Genomic DNA, 26,651 nt, shown 5'->3' on the forward strand with positions numbered 1-26,651 from the left:
GGGCAGGGATAGTGCTCCTGCTCTGATGACCTCAGAGCCAGCTCTCTTGCCTGCCATAGGTGACAAAGGGTGAGAAGGGGGCATTTCTCCCTTGCCCATGTCTCTGCAAGGCAGACAAGTGGCAGGGCAGCTCTCTCTTACTTACATGTTTGGGGGAGGTTTGCCTGTGCTCCCACCACCAGAGTCAGTTCTACTCTGCTGCTTAGATGATTTTGAGGGCTCACTCTCCCAAGTGCTGCAGCTGATGAGGGGCCAGTCCAGCTCTCCTGCTCTCATGACCTTAGGGCCAGGTCTCCCTAGTGCCGAAGGTGGTGAGTGGGGAAGGGAGAGGAAGCTCTCCTTCATCCACACCACCACATAAGAGACAAATGGTAGGTCCAGCACTCATGTCCATGTGCTGACACACCTGCAACTCATTGTGGCGCAGCTCTCTGTAGTTGGCTAGGCGTGGGGACAACTCTCCTGATCTCAGGCCCCTCAGGGCCAGGTCTTCCATGATGCCCAGGTGAGGGGTAGGGCTAGTTCTGCACAGCCCTCAGACATCAACATTTTCCCAGGTGGCAGCCCAGACCAGGGACATCGCCTGGCATTTGGTGGTAACAGACTCCTGATGCTGCAGGGCCATAGACTCATGTGGCTCCTAGTGGCAACACAGGTCAGGACCCCACTATCCTCCCAGGTGGCATCACTGGCTGCTCTCATCAGGCTGTTCCTTCCTCATTACCTTCAAGTCTCTAGTTCTGCTTCTCTTCATTATACCCATATCTTCTGTTTCTCTTTCTCTTTCATTTCTCCACCATTTACTTGTTCCATTTTAGTGGTTCCCCATCTCTGAATGGTATAGGCGGGGGTCATCTTAGGCATCGTCTGTGCCTCCATGCCTCCAGGATAGCTCGCTGTCCAGGCACCTGAGTAGTGGTTGTCTTTGGCTCACTTCTTTCAGGAAATAATAGGCTACTACTAAACATTGAAATGTTTACAGGTCAGAACACTGAGTGTGGACACAGCCTCTCTCCTCTCTGCCACCTACTGAAGCACATGTGACACAGCAGCCATACTTGCAGCACCTCTAGGGGCAGTCGGAAATTCCATTTCTGTCTCAACTGTACCAAGAACACTTTAAGGGCACAGATGTTGCTCATGGGAATTTCACATTGTGATGATTAATATTGATTGTCCATTAGACAGTATCTGTAATGATCTAACACAAACCTCATGACAGAGTCTAGAAATATCCAGCAGACACACCTCTGGGCCTGTCTGTGAGGGATATCCTAGATTGTGTGAGTTACGTGGGAAGACGCCTCTGAAATGTGGACAGAAGCATTCCATAGGCTGAAGTCCCTGACTACACAAAAAGAAGTCAAGGGGAACACCACCCACTCATCACTCTCTGCTCCCTGATTGAAGCTATAATGTAGACAGCTGCCGTATGATCATAAGTCTATAACTTCACCACCGTGATACACTGTACCATCAAACTGTGAGCCAAATAAAACCTTCCTTTCCATCCTTGGGCTGCTTTTGTCATGTAGTTTGTTACAGCAGTGAGAAGAGTGATACGCAATGTCAACTGTCTCTTCTCCGTGTAGCACAGGTTTCATGTGGAAGCAATTGGCTAATGACACAGTTTGTTGATTTCTCCCTCCACACAAACTTCTCTAAAGTGGGCTTTGACCAAAGATCTCTCCAGAACATTAATAATACATGTTATTATTAATTTTCTTCAACAACAGTAAGAGATTGCTTCTTTAACTGAAGGTAGGTTTTAAATGATGGTAGTTGCTGAAAAGAAGGAAGGAAAGGATTTGCATAACTTGTTCCTATGTGTGGGTGGACTCTTCAGGCATCCCAGAGCAATTCTTACCCCTGGGCTTTAGCTATGCAGCTCTGTGTTCTGTATCTGTAAGCTGCTGTAGGAAGGTAGGTCCTAGCTACCCTGGATGAGGCTGGACTCTGCACCATTGAAAGTCCAGTGAGTGAGGCAAGTAGCCATGGGCTCTATTTTTTTTTTTTTAAGTCAGAAGTGGCAGAAACATGGGACCAGGAGCAGTGGTTCAGGTGGAGAGTATGTGTTACTGAGAAGCAGAGTGTGAGACTGTAATTTTACGATGTCTGGAGTTGCATCGTAACTTTCCAGCCTAGATCCACTGTTGCTTGTTAGTTATATAACTTGGACTAGCTTTAGCTTTTACAGTGTTAACAGTCCCTTGACGTCAGTTTCCCCTTGGAACTTAGGGTGCTCTTATCTTTGTCCAGGGTCGTGATGATTAAGAAAGCACCTAGGTGTATACATCTTAGAAGGGTTTGTGTGTGCACTTGCATGTTTTTACTTGTATGTGTTTAATGTATATTAACCTTAATTGGAATAAGAAAATCAGTTCTGTGGCTATTTTTGTAAGTTGACATGGAAAGATTTTTTCTAATAGCATTTTGTTGTTGTTGTTGTTCAAAGACAGAAAATTAATCTCTTCAGAGGGATCATTGTCATGTTTAATTTTAGAACTGAAGCTGTGAAAATCTGTGTTCCAGATTAGTCCCCCATAGGAAGGTGACTCTGCTGACTCTACTTTCATGGGTGAAATGTGAGTTTAAATGATAGATACCCAGAAACTCTTTAGAATAAGCCTCAGGACTGGCTCATTCTAGTTCCCAGTAGGAATACTTTAACTAATATTTTTTGGGAAAAATGGTATTAACCTTTACTGAAGGACATTGCAAGAAATATCCTAGAAAACAGGATATCATGAAGATTTGAGAAACTATTGAGGACAGGTCCTATGATGTGACAGCTGGTAGTACAGTTTTCTCTATGTGTTGGTTGATTTAGAGTCAAAAGGTTTGTCCCAGTCTAAACAGATGCACTTTATAGGTTCTTCTCCTTAATTCAGCCATCTGCTATTTTGTTTTGTTTTTCTCCTTGTATTTTAATGTTCTCCTTTCAGCTTTTATGTGTCAGACTATTTTGAATAGTCTTTGTCTGTAGCTCAAGTTGAAATCATGATGCTAGTTTTTCAGCCTCAGAAGAGCTAGGGTTTTAGACCTGTACCACCATGCCCAGCTACTTGGTGAAAAGCTGGTTGGGTGATAGAAAGGAAGTGCTGAGAAGATTGTGCATTTTAGCTCCCTTGAGCTCTTGGTTTTGGAGACAGTTGGTAACCCTGGTCAGTGACTTTATTGGCCCTTGCAAAATGATGAGCTTTCTTTTTTATTTTTTTATTTTTTTTATTTTTTTATTTTTTATTTTTTTATCGGTTACATTTTATTAACTCTGTATCCCAGCCGTGTCCTGATCCCTCATTCCCTCCCAGTCCCTCCCTCCCTCCCTCATCTCCACCGTGCCCCTTTCCAAGTCCACTGATGGGGGGACCTCCTCCCCATTCATCTGATCCTGTTTTATCAGGTATCTTCAGGACTGGCTGCAAAGCCCTCCTCTGTGGCCTAACAGGACTGCTCCTCCCTTCGGGGGTGGGGAGATCAAAGAGCCAGTCATTGAGTTCCTGTTAGAAATAGTCCCTGTTCCCCTCACTTTGGGAAACCAATTGGTTACTGAGCTACCACAGGCTACATCTGAGTGGAGGTTCTAGGTTATATCCATACATGGTCCTTGGTTGAATGTCAGTCTCAGAAAAGACCCTGTGCCCAGATATATTTGGTCCTTGTGGAGCTCCTATCCTTTTCCCATCAGACTAACTCCCCTCTTTCTTATGATTCCCTGTACTCTGCCAAAGGTTTGGTCATGAGTCTTTGCTTTGAAAACACTGCTAGTTAGATCAAGGGGATACAAATCGGAAAGGAAGAGGTCAAAGTGTCACTATTTGCAGATGATATGATAGTATACATGAGCGACCCCAAAAATTCAACCAGAGAACTCCTTCAGCTGATAAACACCTTCAGCAAAGTGGCAGGATACAAAATCAACTCAAAAAAATCAGAAGCCCTCCTATATACCAAAGACAAAAAGGCTGAGAAAGAAATTAGGGAAACAACACCCTTCACAATAACTACTAATAACATAAAGTACCTTGGTGTGACTCTAACCAAGCAAGTGAAAGACCTGTTTGAGAAAAACTTCAAGTCTCTGAAGAAAGAAATCGAAGAAGATATCAGAAGATGATGAGCTTTCATCCTCCCTTCCAGATTGCCTGGCAGTCTCCTCTAAACTTGTCACCAGCTCACATTGTAATACACTGAAAAGACAGATACTCACTTTTTTATTTTACCACAGATTCATGAAATTTCTAAGATTTGGAGTTTTTTTTACTCAATTTCAGACATTGTTTTTTCTTTTTGATGTAAAAATTCTGATAACCATTTAGTAGCTGCTTTTTAACCTATGCCTTTTCATACCTGTATAAGTATTTAAAAGTTTTTACCCTCAGAAGAGGTATATCAAGCACATGTTGGAATCAGCCATTTCTTCAGCAAGTTCTGGGTCCTACAGGAGGAATGTCAGTAAAAGCCAACCTCTGCATTCCACGTTCTCATGCTTCTGGGATGTTATTCTTTCTGAACCACTAAAGTTAGGGTTTGTATGTAATTCTACTTGATAATTATAATCTTCCCTTGACTCTGAGCATCTTAATTCCTAATGCCATTAATAGTTTCATTTATTCTATTTGCATCTTTATTTGGCCACAACATCCGCAAAGATGCTCTAAACCTCCTTCAATAGCTTTATCATTAGTACCGGTGATACTGTTTTAAAATGGCATTAGACAGGAAAATAATAAAGTCATTCGTTGATGGCCTTACAAATGAATGTCATTATGGTCATTTATGAAGGTAAGGATAAAGTCAGATTTATCTCTGTAACTCTCCTCTTGACTTAGACTGTATACTTGTGTATATATATATATATATATATGCATACTACACACTCATATGCACACACACACACACGTGTAAAAGCTTGCCTGTGTCAGCCATATTTTGTAAGTGTTGATTAATATTTACTAATAATCATCTTCTGGCAAAGCTGCTGTTAATCCTAAACAGCTGTATAACCGAATCACCACACAGAGAGTGGGTTTATTTAGTTAACCTAGAACACAACGCTGAGCAGTAGTTACTCCCTCCTACACCTCCAAGCCCTCGCAGTTTCCTAACATTTAGATTTTACCCATTATACTTGCTTTTTGTGAAATATTAGGTCCAGCCCATCTCCACTTAGATCCAAGATCTGTCCTCCAGCTCTCCTAGCTCTCCCTTGCCTTTTCTCCTCCCACTCATTTCCTGTTCTCTGGCTCCCTCCCTCTTTCCTATCCTCTGGCTCCTCCCATTGCTCAACATTGTGGCTAGTTGCTTTATTTTGGCCTGTTTACACAGAGTTGATACAGGATGCTTAGAATAAGTATCACAGTGCAATATCTGGATTGAAACCGGGGGGGGGGAGAAATCAGCATTTGAATGAACAAGGGTAAGGTGTATACATTTCAAAAGATCATTAAACCAACAGCCATACTTTTCATTTCTTTGATTTATACCTGAAACAGTTTTGAAGTCCAGAATTTCATAAAAATTTATTTTGTTTCCCAATCTTTGTTGAACTTTACTTTAGACTTGAAAGCAGAGTCTCATCATGTTGCAAATGGGTGGCCAAGAAGGCTGCTCAAGCTCAGGGCCATCCAGAATCTGGTGAAGAGAGGGAGGGGCTGTAGCAGCATATATCCCCAAGAGATATATCCTGCCAGTGCTTTGTCCTGTCTCGTGAAGTTTCTGGGACCTCCCAGAGTAAGACAGTAAGCCCTCAACCTGCAAGTTTGTGGGTTGTATTTATGTTCAGACATTATATACATACACCTCTTAATTTATACATCAAATTTAGTCTGGATATAGTTTTATGTGGTATATTTATGATTATGTAATTTCAGTTCTAAAATTTAATGCTGTAATGTTCTATATGGGTAGATTCATTTTGTTATCACTTTATTATCTTTCTGGGCTTCCTTTTAGAAAACAAAATTATAAATATGCATTTAGAAAGCAAATTTAAATGTGCATTTTTGTCCTGTATTTACTACAGATGTTCTACATATTGTTATTCGCAAAGAATCCCAGTTCTTAGAGTTTGTCTTTTCTTCATAGACATTTTCACAGTCTGTCACTGGGTGGCTGTGTGAATAGATAGAGATTACCCCTGAGATTTAAAAAAAGGAATACTTTGTTAAAGAATGTCATACATATTTTGATCATATTCATTTGCCTCCCGTTTTTCCAAAGTCCTCCCTATCTCCTTACCCAATTCCCTCATGTTCATTCGCACTCTCTCCTTCCTTTCATCCTCCCTCATTTTCTCTTTCTTTCCCTCCTTTCCTCTTTGTCTTTTTTTTCCCCCTCCTCCCTTTCTTCCTGTCTCCCTACAAAAGCACACAATTCAATTTGTATACAGCGACTATTTCTGGCCATGGGGCGTGTTCTGGAGTGTGGTGGATATAGCCATTCCACTGAAGAAAATTGACTTTTCCTCACCTAGAAATCAATTGCCAAAAGCTCCTTGGCTGAGATGGGAATCCATGTTTCCCGTCTCTTCTCCATGCTCATATTTTGTCAGTATTGAGCTTGTACAAATCTTATACATGCTGTTATAGTCTCTATGAGTTCATATGTGCATCTGCCCTGTGTTGTCTGGAAAACACTGTTTTATCTACCATTTCTGGCTCTTAAAATCTTTCTGTTCTTCCTTCTACATAACCCCTGAGATCTGAGTGGAGAGGTGTGACAGACATCCCATTTAAGGCTGAAGAACTCCAAAGTCTGCCATTCTTCTCATGTTTACCAGTTGTGGGCTTCTGTGTTAATTTCCATCTGTTGTGAGGAGAAGCTTTTATGATGAGGGTTGAGTGATGCAATGATTTATGGCAGAGAAATAAGTCATTAGCAGTTATTTCATTTCTATATCCATTTAGTAGATGATTAGTAGTAGTTTTTTCCCTAGAGCCCATCTAGCCACAAGTTCATTTTCAGTGTCAAGTATTTTGTGGTAAAGGCTTTAATTCCAATACAAAAGTGATTGGTTACTACTATAACATTTGTGCTACTGTTGTAGGAATGGGCATATCTTACAGACAGGTTGTTAATGTAGCTCATAGGGTTCCTACCTGAGTGAGAGTGATAATCACTTTTCTTCTCTGATAGTTTTTACGGCACCTTTCACTAGTATGAACAGTAACTGGAGATGACGCTGCCAGTTGAGTTCCAGCTAGACTGCTCCATGTGCCATGATATAAGTGTGTGATGTTTTTAGCAAAAGGTTGTAGGCATCCTTTTTGAGCTATTTTATTTATGTTCTATGTCTCTACCTCCCTTCCAACCCTTACTCCACCCTCATCCCTTCTAACCCCCAACACTAGGTGGGAGAGAAAGAAGGTTAGAGGGGAGAGGGGTCATTGAGTTCTTTGTAGTCTACTTCCTGCTGATTAGGGGCATTGCATTCTTTGAGGCAAGCCTAATTTTTGTCTCATCAGGGTATCTCCAACTTGTTCTTGTCTCTTTTCTCCCGACCACTTGACAAACAAGCAGCATCAGGAGGAGCAGAAACCATAGGAGGAACAGCCTACCTCCTCTCATGGGTCTCCGGTCTTTTTACACCCACTCTAGAGTCTGAAGATAGAATTAAATTGTCTTCAGCTGGCAGAATCTCACCGCTGCCAGCACACTCACAAGGCAGGTAATCTGCTGCTATGAACAGTCTGAAGCAGCCCCACATCCCACACCTGTGATTAAAACAAAAACACGTTTATATACTATAACTGGGTTTTTTAAGACACCAAAATTCTCACTACAATATGGTCTTACAGTTAAGTTCAGGGCCTCAGTGTGTAGCTCTGACTGGCCTGGAACTCACTATGTAGACTAGGTTGGCTTCAAACTCATGGAGATCTCAACCAAATTCTGAGATTAAAAGTAAGTATCACTCCTGGCAGAATTTCTTGCTTGATGCAGTTGTACCAATTTTGTAAGGTGTAACTGAGTAACTTATATTTGAAAGTACTTCCAGATATCTTCCTGAAAATTAGTGAATAGAATTCTAGAGATGGTACTTCTGAGTCAATGATATAGTCATTTAATTTAAGACCGATATCAGGCCAAGGTCAGATGGAAGGGGAGGAGGACCTCCCCTATTAGTGGACTTGGAGAGAGGCAGGGGAGGAGATGAGGGAGGGAGGGTAGGATTGGGAGGGAATGGGGGAGGGGGCTACAGCTGGGATACAAAGTGAATAAACTGTAATTAATATAAATATTAAAATTAAAAAGAAAGATATCACCATATTCCTTTTTGATGTTTTGTTTTTATACAGTCAACAGTTTTTTCAAAGTATAAAATTTGGCTGGAGTGATATATTAGAAATGGATTTGTATTCATATGACATCAAGAGAAACTTATTTATGGCCACATTATATTTCCTTTTTAAGTGAACTACCTGTTCCTATACATTTCATATTTTCTTATTTCATTTTTGGTCACTCTCCTTTCCTAGAATGTAATTTCTTTAAAATTAAAAAAAATACTTTGATTTTAACTTTCATGTAAGTATATATTATATATTAAGTCTTTTCTTCTCTTCCTGCATCTCCTGTTTCTAGTTCCAACCTAGTCCTGTTTCTTTCTTCTTTTCCTTGGCCATTTTAACTTCTACTTTGATGTCAAATATGCATACATGAGGTTTGCATTTGTATAAAATTTAAGAGTCACAAATGAGAGAAGATATGTAATATTTATGTTACTGAATGTAATTTAAAATGACTATTCCCAGTTGCATTTATTTACCTGCAAAAAACTATAAACTCATTCTTTCTAGCTGAAAAAATTCTATTGTATATATACATATACATATACGTATACATATACATATACATATACATTCTTACTCATTCCTAGGTTGTTGGGCATGTAGGTTGATTCCATAGCTTATCTATTATCAATAATTTTTCAGAAAAGTTGTGTTCAGGTATCTCTGTGATATGTTTACATGGAATCTTGAGTAAACGTTTGCTCAGGAAGAAGACAGTAGGTCACATGCTGGAGCAGCCTCCATACTGACTTCCTAAGCAGTGGTCCTACTGTGCGTCTCCCCCTCCCCCAGCGCTTTTAGGGATCCCTTTTGTGCACATCCCCATCAGCACTTGCTGTTTCTTGTTTTCTTGAATGCTGTCTTGACTGGGGCAAAATGAAATCTCAGTGTAGTTTTAACTTGCATTTCTCTGCTGGCAGCGAGGTTGGACTTTTAAAAAATATAACTGTTGGCCTTTTGTATATTTTGAGACCTCTGTTACTTTTATTAGCTCATTTGTTATCTGATTTCTTGTTTACAGTTTTTGTTTCTTTGTATGTTCTAGATATCAATCCTGTGTTGTATGTATAGCTGGCAAAGATTTTCTCCATTTGTGAGCTTTCTTGGTGAACGTTTAACAGTTTTCCTTTGGTGAACAGAAACATTTCATGTCAGAAGGTTCTCTTTATGTATTGTTTGCATTATTTCCTGAGTAGCTGGAGTTCTGAAGAAAATCATTGCCTTGTCTTGCTTTGTCTATGCCTATACCTTTAAGTATTTCCTTTAGATATTTTAGAGCTTGAGATCTTACATGGGCTTACATCTCTTTGAGCTTGTGTTTGTGCAGCGTGATCTACAAGGATCCAGTTTCATTCTTGTACATGAGGATATCCTTTTCCCCAGGACCATTGTAGAAAAAGTTGTCTTTTCTCTGTTGTGTATTTTTGATATCTTTCTCAAAATATCAGATGATTTATACCCATTTGCATATTCAGGGCCTTTTGTGATTATATATGAATATTTTTCCTACTTTTGTGAATAATGTCAGTAGAATTTTAATGAAATTTAATATAGTCATTTTTTCATATTAATTCTTTCATTCCATCAGCATGGGCATTTCCATTGTTGAGTATCTTTTTGCGTTTCTTTAGTGATTTAAAGTTTCTTATCGAGGTCCTTCAGGTTCTCCTGCAGATTATTTCCAGGTTTCCCTCAGTCCAGAAGAACTGGGAATGCGGTTGTTTCTCTGATTTCTGATTCAGTATGCTTGTTATTAGTGTGTAGGGAGGTAACTAATCTTTTGGGTGTTAATTTTATATTCTCTGAGATGACCTATCAGATACGAGTTTTCTGGTGGAGTCTTTGAGTTCTTTTATATAGAGAGTGATATTATCTACAAATAAGAACATTTTGACTTCTCTATCTGTGTCTTTTATTTCTTTCTCTTGTCTAATTGTTCTAGTTAAGACTTCAGTCACTATATTGAATATAATGAATGAAAAAAAACAAGTAGCTTTTCTTAGTCTTCATTTTAACAGGAATATATTGAGTTTTTCTCGCTTGGTAAAATGTTAGATATATGTTGGTATTAGCTTTTATTATGTCAGAAACATGCTCCTTCTATTTTCAGTCTTTTCGGGGCTTTTGTATTTTGTCCAAAGCCTTTTCAGCAACTACACAGGTGATTGTGTGATTTTTTTTTTAATTGCATGTGTGTGTGGTGGTTTGAATAAAAATGCCCCCAATAGGCTCACATATTCGAATGCTTAATCATCAGGATTGACATTATTAAGAAAGGATTAGAAGGATTTTGAGGTGTGGCCTTGTTGGCAGGATTGTTCACTGGGGATAGGCTTTCAGGTTTCAAAAGCCCATGCTAATCTTAATCTCTCTCTCTCTCTCTCTCTCTCTCTCTCTCTCTCTTGCTCTCAATCTCTTTCTCTCTCTCTCATCCTACAGATCAGAATATAGCTCTTAGCTACTGCTCTAGTACCATGAATGCTGCCATGCTCCCACCATGATGATAATGGGCTAAACCTCTGAAAATCTAAACAAGTCCCCATAAATGATTTCTGTTTTAAGAGTTGTTTTAGTGTGGTGTTTCTTCTCAGCAATAGAGTGATGACTAAGACACTGTTCTTGAGTTAGGTCATATGATATATTGCATTTATTTAATTGTATGTGTTGCATATCTGAAGTGAAGCCATCTTGATCACGGTATTTTTTTGATATGTTCTTGAATTTGGACAAAATCTTTTCTGAAACTTATTGCTTCTATGCTTATTGAAGCGATTGGTTTTTAATTTTCTTTTGTTGTTAATATCTCTCTTTATGGCATAAGGTTGAGGCTCATTTTTTAAAAAATAATGTGGTAGCATTTATTCTCTTTCTATATTATGGAATAGTGTGAGAAGTATTTCTTTAAATGTCTGATGGAATTCACCAGTGAATCTGGACCTAGAAAATTTTAGTTGGTAGATTTTTGAATGTCTGTCTTTTACTGCTTCAATCTCATTGCTTGTTTTATAGGTCTTTCAAAGTAGTGTGTCTTATTTTGGCTTATGTTTGATAATCCATTGGTATCTAGTTTCTTAGTTTGTTGAATATAGTGGAGCATAAAATTTTAAGGTATTTCCTAATTCTAATAGCAATCCCTAATACAACTTCATTATTGTTTGTTGTAAACGCTCTCTTTTCAACTCTTTTTTTAAATTCTCTCTTCTTCCTCTCAATAGTTTGTCTAAGGATTTGTGAATATTGTTTATATTTTTAAAGAATAAACTTTGATTGAATTATGTTATTGTTTCTTTCTTATTTTATCAGTTCTGCCCAGATATTAATTACTTATTTTCATGTAGTCTGTGTTTGACCTGCTGTTGTTTTTCCAAAACCCAAGGTACATTGTTATTTATTTGTGATCTATCTATTTTTAGTGTGAATGTCCCTCTTAGCATCTCTTTCATTATTACCTACGTTTTGGTATACTATCTTTTCATTTACATTTGATTCCAGTAATTTTTTTCAAATGATCCATTCATGCTTCAGTAATGTGTTGTTTCCCCGAACACATTGCATTGTGAAGGCTGGCCTTACCCCATTCCTTCGTGACGTTTCCTTGAAAGCTTTGGCTCTAGTCAAGTTTCCACCTTTTTTAATACCTCAAGGTTCTGATCCATCAGTTTCTCCTAAGGGAATTCTGCTGGCCAAGTGTCAGCTTTAGTCCTGTGACACTTGCTCTGAGTTTCCCTGGAGTGTGGTTCACAGAGGCAGAGAAGCACTCTTCTGCAGAGGAACACTCCAGGCCAGCAGTAGGTTTTTGTTTGGAATTTTTATTGTATTTAATATTTTTTGTTTATGGGTGTTTTGGCAGTGTGTCTATGGATTAGTGCATGCAGAGGCCAAAAGAGAACCTTGGCTATCTGAGACTGTAGCTACAGAGGGCTGTGAGCTGTCATGTGTGTGCTAGTGAATGAACCCATTTTCTCTGGAGGAGCAGCCAGTGCTCTTCACACCTGAGCCATCCTTCTAGCCCTGTTCCAGCAGCAGTTATTTGATTTACTACAATTTGATTTGACAGCTTCTAGAATTTGTATTATATTTAGAAATATTTTGTGAATATAAGAAAAGCATTTTACTTTATAACTTTTAATAATATTTGAATCCTTGATGTACTTAGACTCATTCTGTGCAAAGCCTGGACTTGATTCTACCTCCAAAATCATTTGGAGTTGTTATGTATTATCAGTAATCAGTTGTCATAATATATATTGACATTTGCTTTTCTTGTGTTACAGTACCGTCAGTGGTTAATGTATTAGTTCTCTTTCATGCTTTGTCTGTGTGTACTCACTTGTGTTGCTTGGTTTTTGTTACTCAGATTGATACTGTTGAATTTCAAGATTCAGATACATATACTCTTCTGATTTCAATTGTTTTAAATACACCATTGCCGTTAACTTGATTTTGATTCTTTCTGACTCCTTTTGTCTTAGGTCCCTCCTGGGTTTTCTTTTCTTTATTTTTATACATGTTTGTATTATTTACTTTACATGCCAAGAGTTCCCCCCTTCTTCCCCTCCTTCCCACCCCTCCCCCATCTTTTCCCTTCCTCTCTCCCTTTCACCCCAGGAAAGGGGATCCCCCTCCACATGTATCAGCACATCAAATCACATTAGGACTCAGCATATCTTCATCCCCTGAGGCCAGGCCAGGCAGCCCTGCCCGGGGGAAGAGTCCAGGTTAGAAACATCCCCCATACATCACCAGGCACCCCCTATGAAGACCAAGCAGCCCATTGGCTACGTGGGCAGGGGCCTAGGTCCAGACCATGCATGTTTCTTTGCTGATGTTTCAGTCTCTGAAAGTCTCCTTGGGACTGCGTTAGTTTTTTCTGTTGATCTTCTTGTGAGGCTCTTTCCCCCTCCATGCCCTTCCATCTTTCCCCCAGTACTTCCACAGGACCCCCAAATTTCCACCCCATGCTTGGTTCCAAGTTTCAGCATCTGTCCTGATCCCTTGCTGGCTGGAGCCTCCCAGACTACAGTCAAGTTAGGCTCCTGTCTACAAGCATAGCAGAGCATCATTGTTAGTTTCAGGGGCTGGCTCTCTACCATGGATCTCAGGTTGGGCCAATTTTTGTTTGGGTTCCAATTTTTGTTTTCTTGTTACCCTTGCACTTCTTGTAGGCAGGGTAATTTTTGGATCAAAGGTTTTGTCAGTGGGTTGTTGTTCCCCTCCTTCCACTAGTTCTGCCTGGCTAGGAGGTGGTCACTTCAGTCTCATGTTCCCACCTTGTTAGGAGTCTCAGCTAGAGTCACACCCATGTCCTCCCAGGAGCCTACCCTGTCATAGGCCTCCAGCTTGACAGAGAGATGTGCTCCACCCCAGTTTTTCTTCTTGTTCTGAGCCCTCTCACCTTCCACCCTCACTCTCCCCCATTTGATCCCCAGCCTTGTTTCCCTCCCCATTCCATCTCCTTCCCAGTTCCCCCCTTCATCCTCTTCTTTTGTCTATTCTATTTCCCCTTCTGAGTGACATTCCAGCACCCTTCCTTAGACCCTCTTGTTACTTAGTTTCTTTGGGCCTGTGGATTGTAGGATGATTATCCTGTACTATAGGTCTAATATCCACTTATAAGTGAGTATATACCATGTTTGTCTTTCTGGATCTAGGTTACCTCACTTAGGATGATCTTTTCTAGCTCCACCCATTTGCCTGCAATTTTCATGATTTCTTTGTTTTTAATAGCTAAGTAGTATTCCGTTGTCTAAATGTGCCACAATTTCTATATCCATTCTTTAGTTGAGGGACATCTAGGTTGTTTCTGGTTGCTGGCTATTACAAATAAAGGCACTATGAACATAGTTGAGAAAATATCTTTAAGGTACGGTGGAGCATCTTTTGGGTATATGCCCAGGAGTAATATAGCTGGGTTTTGAGGTAAAACTATTGCCAGTTTTCTGAGATAGCACCAGATTGATTTCCAGAGAGGTTGTATAAGGTTTTACTCCCACCAGCAATAGAGGATGGTTCCCCTTTCTCTACATCTTCTCCAGCATGTTTCTCTCTCTCTCTCTCTCTTTTTTTTCCTTAGCTATTCTTACTGGTGTAAGATGAAATCTTAAAGTTTGGTTCTGCATTTCTCTGAAGGCTAAGGGCATTGAGCATTTCTTTAAGTGCTTCTCAGCCATTCGATATTCTTTTGTTGTGAATTCTCAGTTTAGCTCTGTATCCATTTCTTAATTGGATTATTTGATTTGTTGGTGTTGAATTTAAGTTCTTTGTATATTTTAGATATCAGCCCTCTGTCTGATGTAGGATTGGTGAAGATCTTTTCCCAATCTGTCAGCTACTGTTTTGTTCTATTGACAGTGTTCTTTGACTTACAGAACCTTCTCAATTTTATGAGACTCCATTTATTAATTGTTGATCTCAGGGCTTGTGCTGTTGGTGTTCTGTTCAGGAAGTTGTCTCCTAAGCCAGTTAGTTCTAGACTTTCCCCTACTTTGTCTTCTAATAGGTTTAGAGTCTCTGATTTTATGTCAAGGTCTTTGATCCACTTGGCCTTTAGTTTTGTGGAGGGTGATAAATATGGATCTATTTGCATTGTTCTACATGTGGACTTCCAGTTAGACCAGCACCATTTGTTGAAGATGCTCTTTTTTTCCATTGTGTGATTTTAGCTTCTTTGTCAAAAATCAAGTGCTCATAGGATTGTGGATTTATTTCTGGGTCTTCCTTTAGGTTCCGTTGATCAACCTCTCCATTTCCATGTCAGTATCATGCAGTTTTTATTACTGTTGCTCTGTAATATAACTTGAGATAAGGGATGTTGCTACCACCAGAAGTTGTTTTATTGTACAGAATTGTTTTGGCTATCCTCAGTCTTTTATTTTTCCATATGAAGTTAATGGTGGCTCTTTTAAGGTCTGTAAAGAATTGTGTCAGAATTTTCATGAGAATTGTATTCAATCTGCAGATGGCTTTTGGCAGGATGGCCATTTTTTCTATGTTAATCCTACTGATCCACAAGCATGAGAGATCTTTCCATCTTCTAAACTCTTCAATTTCTTTCTTCAAAGACTTGAAGTTTTTTTCATATAGGTCTTTTACTTGCTTGGTTAGAGTCACACCAAGATATTTTATGTTATTTGTTGCTATTGTGAAGGCTGTTGTTTACCTAATTTCTTTCTCAGCCCTTTTGTCACTTGTATAAAGGGAGGGCTACTTAATTTTTTGAGTTAATTTTGTATCCAGACACTTTGCTTAATGTGTTTATCAGTCATAGGAGTTCTCTGGTAGAATTTTGCAGCTCACTTAGGAATACTATCATATCATCTGCAAACAGTGATACTTTGACTTCTTCTCTTCTAATTTCTATACCCTTGATCTCCTTTACTTGTCTTATTGCTCTGTCTAGGACTTCAAGTACTATATTGACGAGATACAGAGTGAGTGGACAGCCTTATCTTGTCCCTGATTTTAGTGGGGACACTTTTAAGTTTCTCTCCATTTAATTTGATGTTGGTTATTGGCTTGCTGTATATTGCCTTTATTGTGTTTGTACCTTGTATTGTAGCATGTACCTTATATCCCTGATCTCTCCAAGACTTTAAACATGAATTCGTGTTGCCTTTTGTCAAAGGCCTATTCAGACTCTAATGATGATCATGTGTTGTTGTTTTTGTTTTTCTTTTCCTTTATTTATATGGTGGATTACATTGATAGATTTTTCATATGTTGAACCATCCCTGCACTCCTGGGATGAAGCCTACTTCGTCATGGTGGATGATATTTTTGATATGTTCCTGGATTTGGTTTGCAAGTATTTAATTGAGTATTTTGCATCAATGTTCATAAGAGAGATTGGTATGAAATTTTCTTTCTTTGTTGGGTCTTTGTGTGGTTTAGGTATCAGGGTAACTGTGGCCTTATAGAACAAGTTGGCAATGTTTCTTCTGTTTCTATTTTGTGGAATAGTTTGAGGCATATTGGTATTAGTTTTTCTTTGAAAGCCTGGGAGAATTCTATGCTAAAACCATCTGACCCAGAGCTCTCTTTGATTTAGAGGCTTTTCATGATTGTTTCTATTTCCTTGGGGGTTATAGATTTATTTAAGTTATTAACCTGATCTTGATTTAACTTTGGTAAGTTGTATCTATCAAGAAAATCATCTATTTTATTTAGATTTTCTGATTTTGTGGCATACAGATTTTTGAAATACAATCTAATGATTCTTTGGGTTTCCTCCGTGTCTCTTATTATATCCCCCTTTTCATTTCTGATTTTATTAATTAGTATACTCTCTTTGTCTTGTAGTTTTGCGAAGGGTTTGTCTATCTTGTTGTCAAAAACTCGGCTCTTGATTGTGTTTTCTCTTTGTTTACAGGTTATTGATTTCAGCCCTGAGTTTGATTATTTCCTGCTGTTGATTCCTCTTCAGTGTGTTTGCTTCCTTTTTTTTTTTTTTTTTTTTTCCTAGAGCTTTCAGGTAAACTGTTAACTTGCTAGTATGAGCTTTTTCCACTTTCTTTATGAAGGTACTTATCACTATGAACTTTCCACTTTGCACTGCTTTCATTGTGTCCTAAGTTTGGGTGTGTTGTGCCTTCATTTTCATTGAATTCTAAAAAGTCTTTAATTTCTTTATTTCCTCCCTGACCCAGTGATCATCAAGTAGAGAGTTGTTTAGTTTCCATGAACTGGTAGGCATTCTGTTGTTTCTGTTGTTGTTGAATCTAGCTTTAATCCAAGGTGGTCTGATATAATACAGGGTGTTATTTCAATTTTCTTGTATTTGTTGAGGCTTGGTTTGTGTCCGAGTATGTGGTCAGTTTTGGAGAAGGTTCCATGAGGTGCTAAGAGGAAGGTATTTTTTTTTTTTTTTTATGTTTGGATGAAACGTTCTGTAGATATCTGTTAGGTCCAGTTCACTCATAATGTTGGTTAGTTTCATTATTTTTCTGTTTAATTTCCATGTCAATGATCTGTCCGTTGGTGAGAGAGGTGTGTTGAAGTCTCCTACTATTAATGGTTCTTGGGAATCTAAATTCTAGTTCTCATGTATGCATGACAGGCACTTTAACTACTTTAAGCCTGGAAGCAGTGGACTGGTTGGGGAGCATGGGAGGAGATAAGGGAGGGAAGGTGGAATCGGGTGAGGATGACGGAGGGGGCTGTAGCTGGTTTACAAAGTGAGCAAACTGTAATCAATAAAAATAAATTAAAAAGGCAAAAAGACTTAACAAACGAGAAATTCAAAAGGCAAAAAAAAATTTGATAAGGGTCATGATTTAGTGGTAGGAGATTTTCCTTTTTTTCCTTTTTTGCTCATGTGCATAAGTGCACACAAACTACGATCATATGGAGATCAAACAACTTTGAGAAGTTGGTGCTCTCCTTTCATCTTGTGGGGTCCCAGGGACTGAACTCTGATGGTCAGGCTTGGGGACAAGCATTCCACCTGTTGAGTCATCTCATTGGTCCTTTATGTCGATGTAACTCTGCCATTTTTTTATTATTATTTTTTTTTATCAGTTACATTTTATTAACTCTGTATCCCAGCCGTGTCCCGATCCCTCATTCCCTCCCAGTCCCTCCCTCCCTCCCTCATCTCCACCGTGCCCCTTTCCAAGTCCACTGATGGGGGGGGACCTCCTCCCCATTCATCTGATCCTGTTTTATCAGGTATCTCCAGGACTGGCTGCAAAGCCCTCCTCTGTGGCCTAACAGGACTGCTCCTCCCTTCGGGGGTGGGGAGACCAAAGAGCCAGTCATTGAGTTCCTGTTAGAAATAGTCCTTGTTCCCCTCACTTTGGGAAACCAATTGGTTACTGAGCTACCACAGGCTACATCTGAGTGGAGGTTCTAGGTTATATCCATACATGGTCCTTGGTTGAATGTCAGTCTCAGAAAAGACCCTGTGCCCAGATATATTTGGTCCTTGTGGAGCTCCTATCCATCCTTTTCCCATCAGACTAACTCCCCTTCTTTCTTATGATTCCCTGTACTCTGGCAAAGGTTTGGTCATGAGACTTTTCTTTGAAAACACTGCTAGTTAAAAGTCTTTCAGATGCGCTCAGTAGACTCCTGTCATAAGTTCAATGCACATCCCATCTGTCTTTCTAAACGAGGATTGATCATCTTACCCCATGTCCGCTCAATTGCTTATCTTTTTTAGGTGTATAGATTTCATTATGTTTATCATATCTTATAGGTCTATATAAGTGAGTATATCCCATGTTTGTCTTTCTCCTTCTGGGATATTTCACTCAGAATGATCTTTTCTAGATCCCACCATTTGCCTGCAAATTTCATGATTTCCTCCTTTTTGATTGCTGAGTAGTATTCCATTGTGTAAAAATACCACAATTTCTGTACCCATTCCTCCATTGATGGACATCTGGGTTGTTTCCAGGTTCTGGCTATTACAAATAAAGCTGCTATAAACATGGTTGAGCAAGTATCCCTTTTGTGTACTTGAACGAACTTTGGGTATATACCTAGCAGTGGTATAGCTGGGTCTTGAGGAAGCACTATTCCTAATTGTCTTAGAAAGTGCCAGATAGCTTTCCAGAGTGGTTGTACCAGTTTACATTCCCACCAGCAGTGGAGGAGGGTTCCCCTTTCTCCACAACCTCTCCAGCATGTGTTGTCACTTGAGTTTTTCATCTTGGCCATTCTGATGGGTGTAAGGTGATATCTCAGGGTCGTTTTGATTTGCATTTCCCTGATGGCTAATGAGGATGAGCATTTCTTTAAGTGTTTTTCTGCCATTCAATATTCCTCTGTCGAGAAGTCTCTGTTTAGCTCTGTTCCCCATTTTTTAAGTGGATTACTTGGTTTGCTGCTTTTCAGCTTCTTTAGTTCTTTGTATATACTGTATATTAGTCCTCTGTCAGATAAAGGGTTAGTGAAGATTCTTTCCCAATCTGTAGGCAGTCGTTTTGTTTTGATGACGTTGTCCTTTGCTTTACAGAAGCTTTTAAGTTTCATGAGGTCCCATGTATTGATTGTTGCTCTTAGAGCCTGTGCTGTTGGTGTTCTGTTCAGGAAGTTGTCTCCTGTGCCAATGAGTTCTAGGCTGTTCCCCACTTTTTTTTTCCAATTGATTTAGGGTATCTGGTTTTATGTTGAGGTCCTTGATCCACTTTGACTTTAGTTTTGTGCAGGGTGATAAATATGGATCTATTTTCATTTTTCTGCATGTAAACATCCAGTTGGTCCAGCACCATTTGTTGAAGATGCTGTCTTTTTTCCATTGAATGGATTTGGCTTCTTTGTCAAATATCGAGTATTCATAGGTGTGTGGATTTATTTCTGGGTCTTCTATGCGGTTCCATTGATCCTCCTTTCTGTTTCTATGCCAATACCATGCAGTTTTTATTACTGTTGCCCTGTAGTACAGCTTGAGATCAGGGATGGAGATACCTCCAGATGATCTGTTGTTGTACAGGATCGTTTTGGAGATTCTGGGTTTTTTGTTTCTCCATATGAAGCTGAGAATCTTTTTTTCAAGGTCTGTAAAGAATTGAGTTGGTATTTTGATGGGAATTGCATTGAATCTGTAGATTGCTTTTGGCAGTATGGCCATTTTCACAATGTTAATCCTACCAATCCATGAGCACGGGAGATCTTTCCATCTAACTCTGCCATTTTAATTGGGAAAAAAAGAGCAACTTTTGTTTGCGTCTCAAAGTCTTCATATACTATTAATATGTAGGGTTCAGTGTGTGATTTAAGCTTTAGTAATGTTTCATTTACAAATGTGGATATCCTTGCATTTGGGGCACAGATGTTCAGAATTGAGACATCATCTTGGTCTATTTTTTCTTTGATGAGTATGAAGTACCCTTCCCTATCTCTTTTGATGAATTTTGGTTCAAAGTCTATTTTATTGGATATTAGAATAGCTACTCCAGCTTGTTTCTTGTAGCCATTTGCTTGGAAAACCTTTTTCCAGCCCTTTATTCTGAGGTAATGTCTATCATTATTGCTGAGGTATGTTTCTTGTATGCAACATAAGGATGGGTCCTGTTTCCATATCCATTCTGTCAGCCTGTGTCTTTTTTGGGAGAGAGTTGAGGCCATGGATGTTGAGAGAAATCAGTGACCAGTTGTTGTTACCTCCTGTCATCTTGATGGTGGTTGTGTGTGTGTTTCCTTTCTCTTCTTTTTGTGGCTCTGGGGTTATTTGTTTCCTGTGCTTTCCTGGGTGTTGTGAGCCTCCTTGGGTTGGAGTTTTCCTTCTAGTATATTCTGTTGGGCCGGGTTTGTGGCTAGGTACTGTTTCTACTTGGTTTTGTCATGGAACATCTTTTTTTCCCCCATCTATGGTGTTTGGAAGTTTTGCTGGGTATAGTAGTCTGGGCTGACATCTGTGCTCTCTTAGTGTCTGCATGACATCTGACAAGGCCCTACTGGGTTTCATGGTCTCTGTTGAGAAGTCAGGTGCAATTCTGATTGTTTTGCCTTTATATGTGACTTGGCCTTTTTCCCTTGTGGCTTTCAATACTCTTTCTTTGTTCTGTACATTTAGTGTTTTGATTATTATGTGATGGGAGAATTTTCTTTTATTCATTTATTTATTTTATTTATTAATTTCTTTATTCACTTTGTATCCCCCCATAAATCCCTCCCTCCTCCCCTCCTAATCTCCCTTCTCCTCCCCCTTCTCCACACATGCTCTTCCCCACGTCCGCTGATAGGGGAGGTCTTCCTCTTCTTTCTTCTGATCCTAGTCTATCAGATCTCATCAGGAGTGGCTGCACTGTCATCTTCTGTAACCTGGTAAGGCTGCTCGCCCCTGAGGGGGAGGGAGAATTTTCTTTTCTGGTCCAATCTATTTGGTGATCTGTAGCCTTTTGTATGTTTATAGGCATTCATTCTTTCAGTTGAGGAAGTTTTCTTCTGTAATTTTGTTGAAAATATTTTCTGGGCCTTGGAATTTGGAGTCCTCCTCCTCCTCCTCCTCTCCTTCTTCTTGTTCTTTGTCTCCGTCTATTCCTATTATTCTTAGGTTTGATCTTTTCATATTGTCCCAGATTTCTTGGATGTTTTGTATCAGGAACTTTTTAGATTTAACATTTTCATTGGCTGATTATTGATTTTTTCAATCTTACCTTTTGCCCTCCTGGGTTTTTGTAGTTAATTCATGGAGGTAACTGAATTAAAACTTGCTACAACTATTGACAAGGCTGGTATAAATGGCTTAGTTCTTTGCTGCTGGCTTAGGTGCTGCTTATGAATCCACATGTATTTCTGCATCTTTCCTTGTATGTAATTTGTTTCTAGGATTTAAGGAGGTACGTGCTTAAGCTAGTAGCTACTTCTATAGCAGTAGGTTTATACACTATTCTCTTCCCTGTCTTTAGCTAGGCCACATCTATTAGTTCTCCAAGTGCTCCACAGTGAAATTATCTTATAATTTCTTCTAAAATATTTTCCCTTTCATCTCTACTTTTGACCGCTTGTATTTATTCCTTGACTTTGTATCCTTAAATAAGGTTTATCAGATTAAAGTCCCACCCTTGAGCCTTAAACACAAATGTTCACATTAAAGTGGCACCCTTTCTGCCTCATCTGCTCCCTGCACAGCATCTTGAACTGTCCAACAGCATTGATCCCCTTTGTACTTTTCTGTGAAGTCTTAGCTTTGGCCATTTAGGATTTGTCAGAATTGTGTGTGTGTGTGGGGGGGGGGGTGTTTTATGAACTTTCCATGTAGCTAAGGAGTTTTCTTTCCCCTCTCCCTGCCCCTCACTATTCCATGAGGTGTGTGTGTGTGCGCGCGCGCGTGTGCGTGTGCGTGTGTCTCCCAGGTTCTGCAGAAATGTTTTCCCTAAAGATGTTAGTCATGTGTGACTCCCAGGGACCAGATGTTGGTGAGTCTCTCATTTGTATCTTCTAGATAAACTTCCCGTGCGCTTGTGCAAGACAGTTTGAAGAGTGTATGCTGACAAGCTTGTTTTCTGTAGACTGTGGGCGAGACATTGACATAGACATCCGAGTGACCCACACCTGCTCGAGAATGTGTAGGAATGGCAGAAGATGATGCTGTCATCTGAGCCACACCACACTCCATTCATGCCCACATGTTATCTGTCATTTAAAGGAAATTGTGGTAATCTCAGGGTAAGCGATATCCTGCTTGTAATTTTCTGTTCTGCTCTCCAAAGAGTGGTACTTTCAAGCCTCTTCAGTATTGAACGCCTGTCATCAAACTGAGGATCAAAACGGGGACCTGAAATATGACTGTCTGTTTTTAAATGCTGCCTTTCTTTTTGTTTTAAAGCTTAGTTGTACCCGACACCATCTCTTGAGTACATACCAGATTTTGTGAAGTGCTGGGTTACTTTGCCTGAGTGAGAGGCTGTCCTCATGTTCATAGAATCACAGCTCAGGGAGGCAGACATTAATTAGATTATAGCAGACAGAAAGATCAGGGTAATGTGTAATATGGAAAGTCTAAGCAGAGCACAGACATGTTGGGCAGATAAGGAGGTGTGTATATGTATAGTTGGGTGGGGGTGTCCATCACAACATGTGGAGGCACCTGCTTTATTTCCATAGTATAAACCTTCTCTCCAGGGGGCACTGTTAGATAGCTGTGCCCCCCCCCTTCTCTGCTTCTGCTGTTTCTATCATGTGTCAGGGCCTAGTAAGCTCTGTTCAGTCATAGGAATATGAGATCTGAGTCATGAAATAACCTAGACTGTTCTTATCAAAACCAGAAACAGGGATGTAGAACTTCATGGAAAGATGTCCTTCTGTGTGACCTCACTGCTTTTCGTCATACACTTACCGCAAATATTTTTTAGCATTTGCCTCAGTGATACTTTCAAATTATTTACTAAATTTTCAGTTTGTTCAGCATTTTATTACCATTTAGCGGGAGGCAGATGAGGATGCAAGAGTTGCTGTTGGTTTACCTGATTATCCTTGCATTAAGCCAGGGCCTTTCCTGAAGCTTCAGGTAGGGTGCATTCAGTGGACTTTTCCTGTCTACCGCATCCCCTCCCTCCTCACCTTTGATCCCTTCCTGTCTCCACCCTTACCCTCCCTTTTTATCTCCCCTTCATTCTCCCTCCTCTTTTTTCTTCTTTTCTTAATGTGTATAGGCTTGTGATGCTCCTGCCCTTTCCTCCAGACTGCTTGCTCCTGTGATTACAGACTGAGCTCCAACCCTCCACACCTTCCTCTTCATTATGAAGTTGTCAGGCATCTTCTTAGTGTATCGACTTCCTCCTTTGCCCCAGGATCTCTGGAGTTGGAAAGCAGGTCTCTAATCTTAGTTGAAGATGGCAATCAAAAAGGTATCACAGTATTTTTTTTTTCACATCAGAATGAATCTGTGATTTGTTCCTTGTCTGCAACACTTACTAGTTATTAAACTTGGAGTGGAGTCTTTTATAGGCAAAGTTAGTCTTGTTCGAGCATGGGGAGCTTAAAATGAAAACAAACACACACACAAAGTTTTAAGTGGCTCCTATCTAAGGCAAATCAAATAAACCCCTGAAGAGATGTATAAAGTCTTTGTTCTTTTCATGTGTTCAAGGATGGCCTGTGATTTCAATGATTTAAAAAAAAATGGTTACTTAGTTTCCAAGGGAGCAGGCATTTCGTGTTGGAGTGCCTACCTGGTACGTTACCCTGGGAAGACAAATTTAGAAATGATAAGGTTCTTGTAGAAGAGGTAATGCAGGCTAGAGTTGGTGAGTGGGTAGATTTAATCCAGGGTACTGTCAGTTTGTTGTTGTGTTGTACATCTGGTATTTTTTCTGAATTTTGCCTGTGAATTTAGTGAAAGTGCACATTCTGTCTGATTGTACAGCCTCCAGAGTTCCAGAGATCGTGTCTACTGTTAACACTAAATTAATACAATGCCTAGGACTTAAGTGGCATATTTTCATATAATTAGATTAGCATTTCCTCTGTTTAGCATCTAGATTCTCAGCCTTTTTAAGGTAACCTAATGTGAAAGCTAAATTCCCACATTCTTTTTTTTTTTTTAATTGAAGATAGTCTATTTTAAGGAATTGTTCTAATTTTGTAAGATTCCATTTTGTAACATTCCTGTATTTTAATTGGGTTAATAAAGCACAAATTGACTACATTATCAGGGCATATGTGCATGCAGACATAAAATGTCACCATGGGCAAGTGTTAATGGAATCAAGATGGGATAGAGGAGACTCAGCCCTGAGGTGCGCAGTGACATTTAAAAAATGATTTCTGCAGCCAGACAACCGGCTCATTAGATTAATTATGGTGAAAACTATCCCCAATCTGGTGGCTTGGTAATGACCACAGGTCTGTTGTCATTGGAACCAGCTGATGCTTGCCATCATTCTTATTAGACCACAGTGAGGTTCCTCTTTTGCTTTACCTAAACTTGAATTTATCTTTTAGGAAAGAATCGATTCTTAGCGGTCCTGATTGTTTCCTCGTGCTTAAGCTGAAGCACAGCGGTAAACTGTGTTCACATTAAAGATGACAGACTGCTTTTCCCATGCCTTAACTGTAGTTCTCTTTATGGGCAGTGCAGATGTCGGGGCAGCAATATGGATTCGGCATTTCCCTAGGCTGGGGGCTGTCCATTTCAGTAGATTCCCGTAGGAAGCAGGTCATCTACAGTATAGGTGGTCAATTTACGGTTTTGTTATGTTTTTGAACTTTAACCCACTGCATACTGACTTTCTGTAAATGGAATAAAAATGAATTACAAGGTAATAGATGGGAAAAGAAGGATGCACAAAAGTATAAACTCTAGTATTTTATTAGATTCAATCCTTGTAAAGTTACTGTTGGATGGATTTTAAGATTTCTGAATGTTTACGTTGAATGGCTTTCAGTACCATCCCGAGTTGTGCTGCTTGTCACTGCCTGAGCCCCTCATGTGTATGTGAGATAAAGCTTAACACGTGTTCTCTTCTAACATCACAGGGACATCAATACTTTCCTAGGAAAGATGGTTGAGAGGACTTAGAATTCTAAGCCATTTGTGATGTTTAAAAAATTGTTCACTTAAAACTATTATAAAATTCATTCTTGAAGAATTCATTGTGTTAGTGACAGTGGACTTATGAAGTGTGGGTATGTAAGTATGTATATCATAAGAATGAACAAATAAATGCATAGATTCATGCATACATTCATTTCTGAGGCTAGGTTCTTTCAGGGTCCTGATTTCTGAGCAGCAGCCATTGTATACACATTTGTTACAAATTTTGGGAGGAATGGAGATAATGATAAATAAGTATATATATATACTCATAATATATAGTCATTTTAGGCCATATGATAGCTCAGCTTATCATTTTTTCAACTTTACAATGGAGTAAAATCAGTTTATTTTCATTAAAACCTTTACTTAAATTTTGAATTCTGAATTTTGATTGTGCTAGTTGTAATGTACTTTGCCTTCTCCCTGCTGGGTAGTAGTAATGAGCTGCAGCCCAGAACCACTAGCACTATCAGGAGGAAAAGGCGCTGCTGAAGGTGTGTTGTTAAAGGCATGTGCTTGTTGGTTAGGTGAATCAAGTGCAATTTTAACTTAAGGTATGTTGAACATAGATGGCTTTATTGAGATATGAACCTATCATAGTTCAAGTGTCATCTGTGTTTTTTTCCCTTGAAAACCTGTAAGTACATATGTGAAAACTAACTCTTCATATATTTTGGCCCCAGAGAAAGATTTTTTTTTTTTACCTCAGTTGAATTAACCTAAAACTTGATTTATTTATAACTCAAACGTTTAGTTGTTTTGATACATAAATGTAAATAAACCACAGATGTTTATTCTTTTGGCAAGATTACACTGAAGAGATTCAGCTGGACTCCACGTGTCCTCTGTAGGGCACTGAGTGCTGTTGTGCATTGCCTTAGTCCATATCACAAGCACAATGGGATGGGTACTGTTGGTCTCCTGTTACAGCTGAGACGGAGCAATGAGTGCTGTGTGTGCATTGCCTTAGTCCATATCACAAGCACAATGGGATGGGTACTATTGGTCTCCTGTTACAGCTGAGACGGGGCAATGAGTGCTGTGTGTGCATTGCCTTAGTCCATATCACAAGCACAATGGGATGGGTACTATTGGTCTCCTGTTACAGCTGAGACGGGGCAATGAGTGCTGTGTGTGCATTGCCTTAGTCCATATCACAAGCACAATGGGATGGGTACTATTGGTCTCCTGTTACAGCTGAGACGGAGTAATGTTCAAAACTTACCCAAGGTTACAGGTCATGAGGAGCAGGAGCTCAGAATGCAGTCAGTTGGATTAGAGACACTGCTTTTTCAGATCCCACTTAGCATGAGACTTAAATGTCTTCATGTAGCCCTCAGTTCTAAAGCTCAGTAAAATTCCTACGGCAAGAA

At 39.5% G+C, this 26,651-nt stretch overlaps 1 protein-coding gene and 1 non-coding gene across 8 annotated transcripts in view; one reads left to right on the top strand and one right to left on the bottom strand.

Annotated features, from left to right (window-relative positions):
- Window positions 1-26,651, top strand: part of Kif16b (kinesin family member 16B) — a 284,103-nt gene that overhangs the window by 96,278 nt on the left and 161,174 nt on the right. The gene's annotated exons all lie outside the window — the stretch shown is intronic.
- Window positions 946-1,080, bottom strand: LOC132653852 (small nucleolar RNA SNORA17). The gene has a single exon (XR_009591693.1). It is a non-coding gene; the product is annotated as a small nucleolar RNA SNORA17 (small nucleolar RNA).

The sequence above is a fragment of the Meriones unguiculatus genome, chromosome 4 (genome assembly GCF_030254825.1).
Source record: "Meriones unguiculatus strain TT.TT164.6M chromosome 4, Bangor_MerUng_6.1, whole genome shotgun sequence".
In the NCBI taxonomy this organism is placed as follows: Eukaryota; Metazoa; Chordata; class Mammalia; order Rodentia; family Muridae; genus Meriones; species Meriones unguiculatus.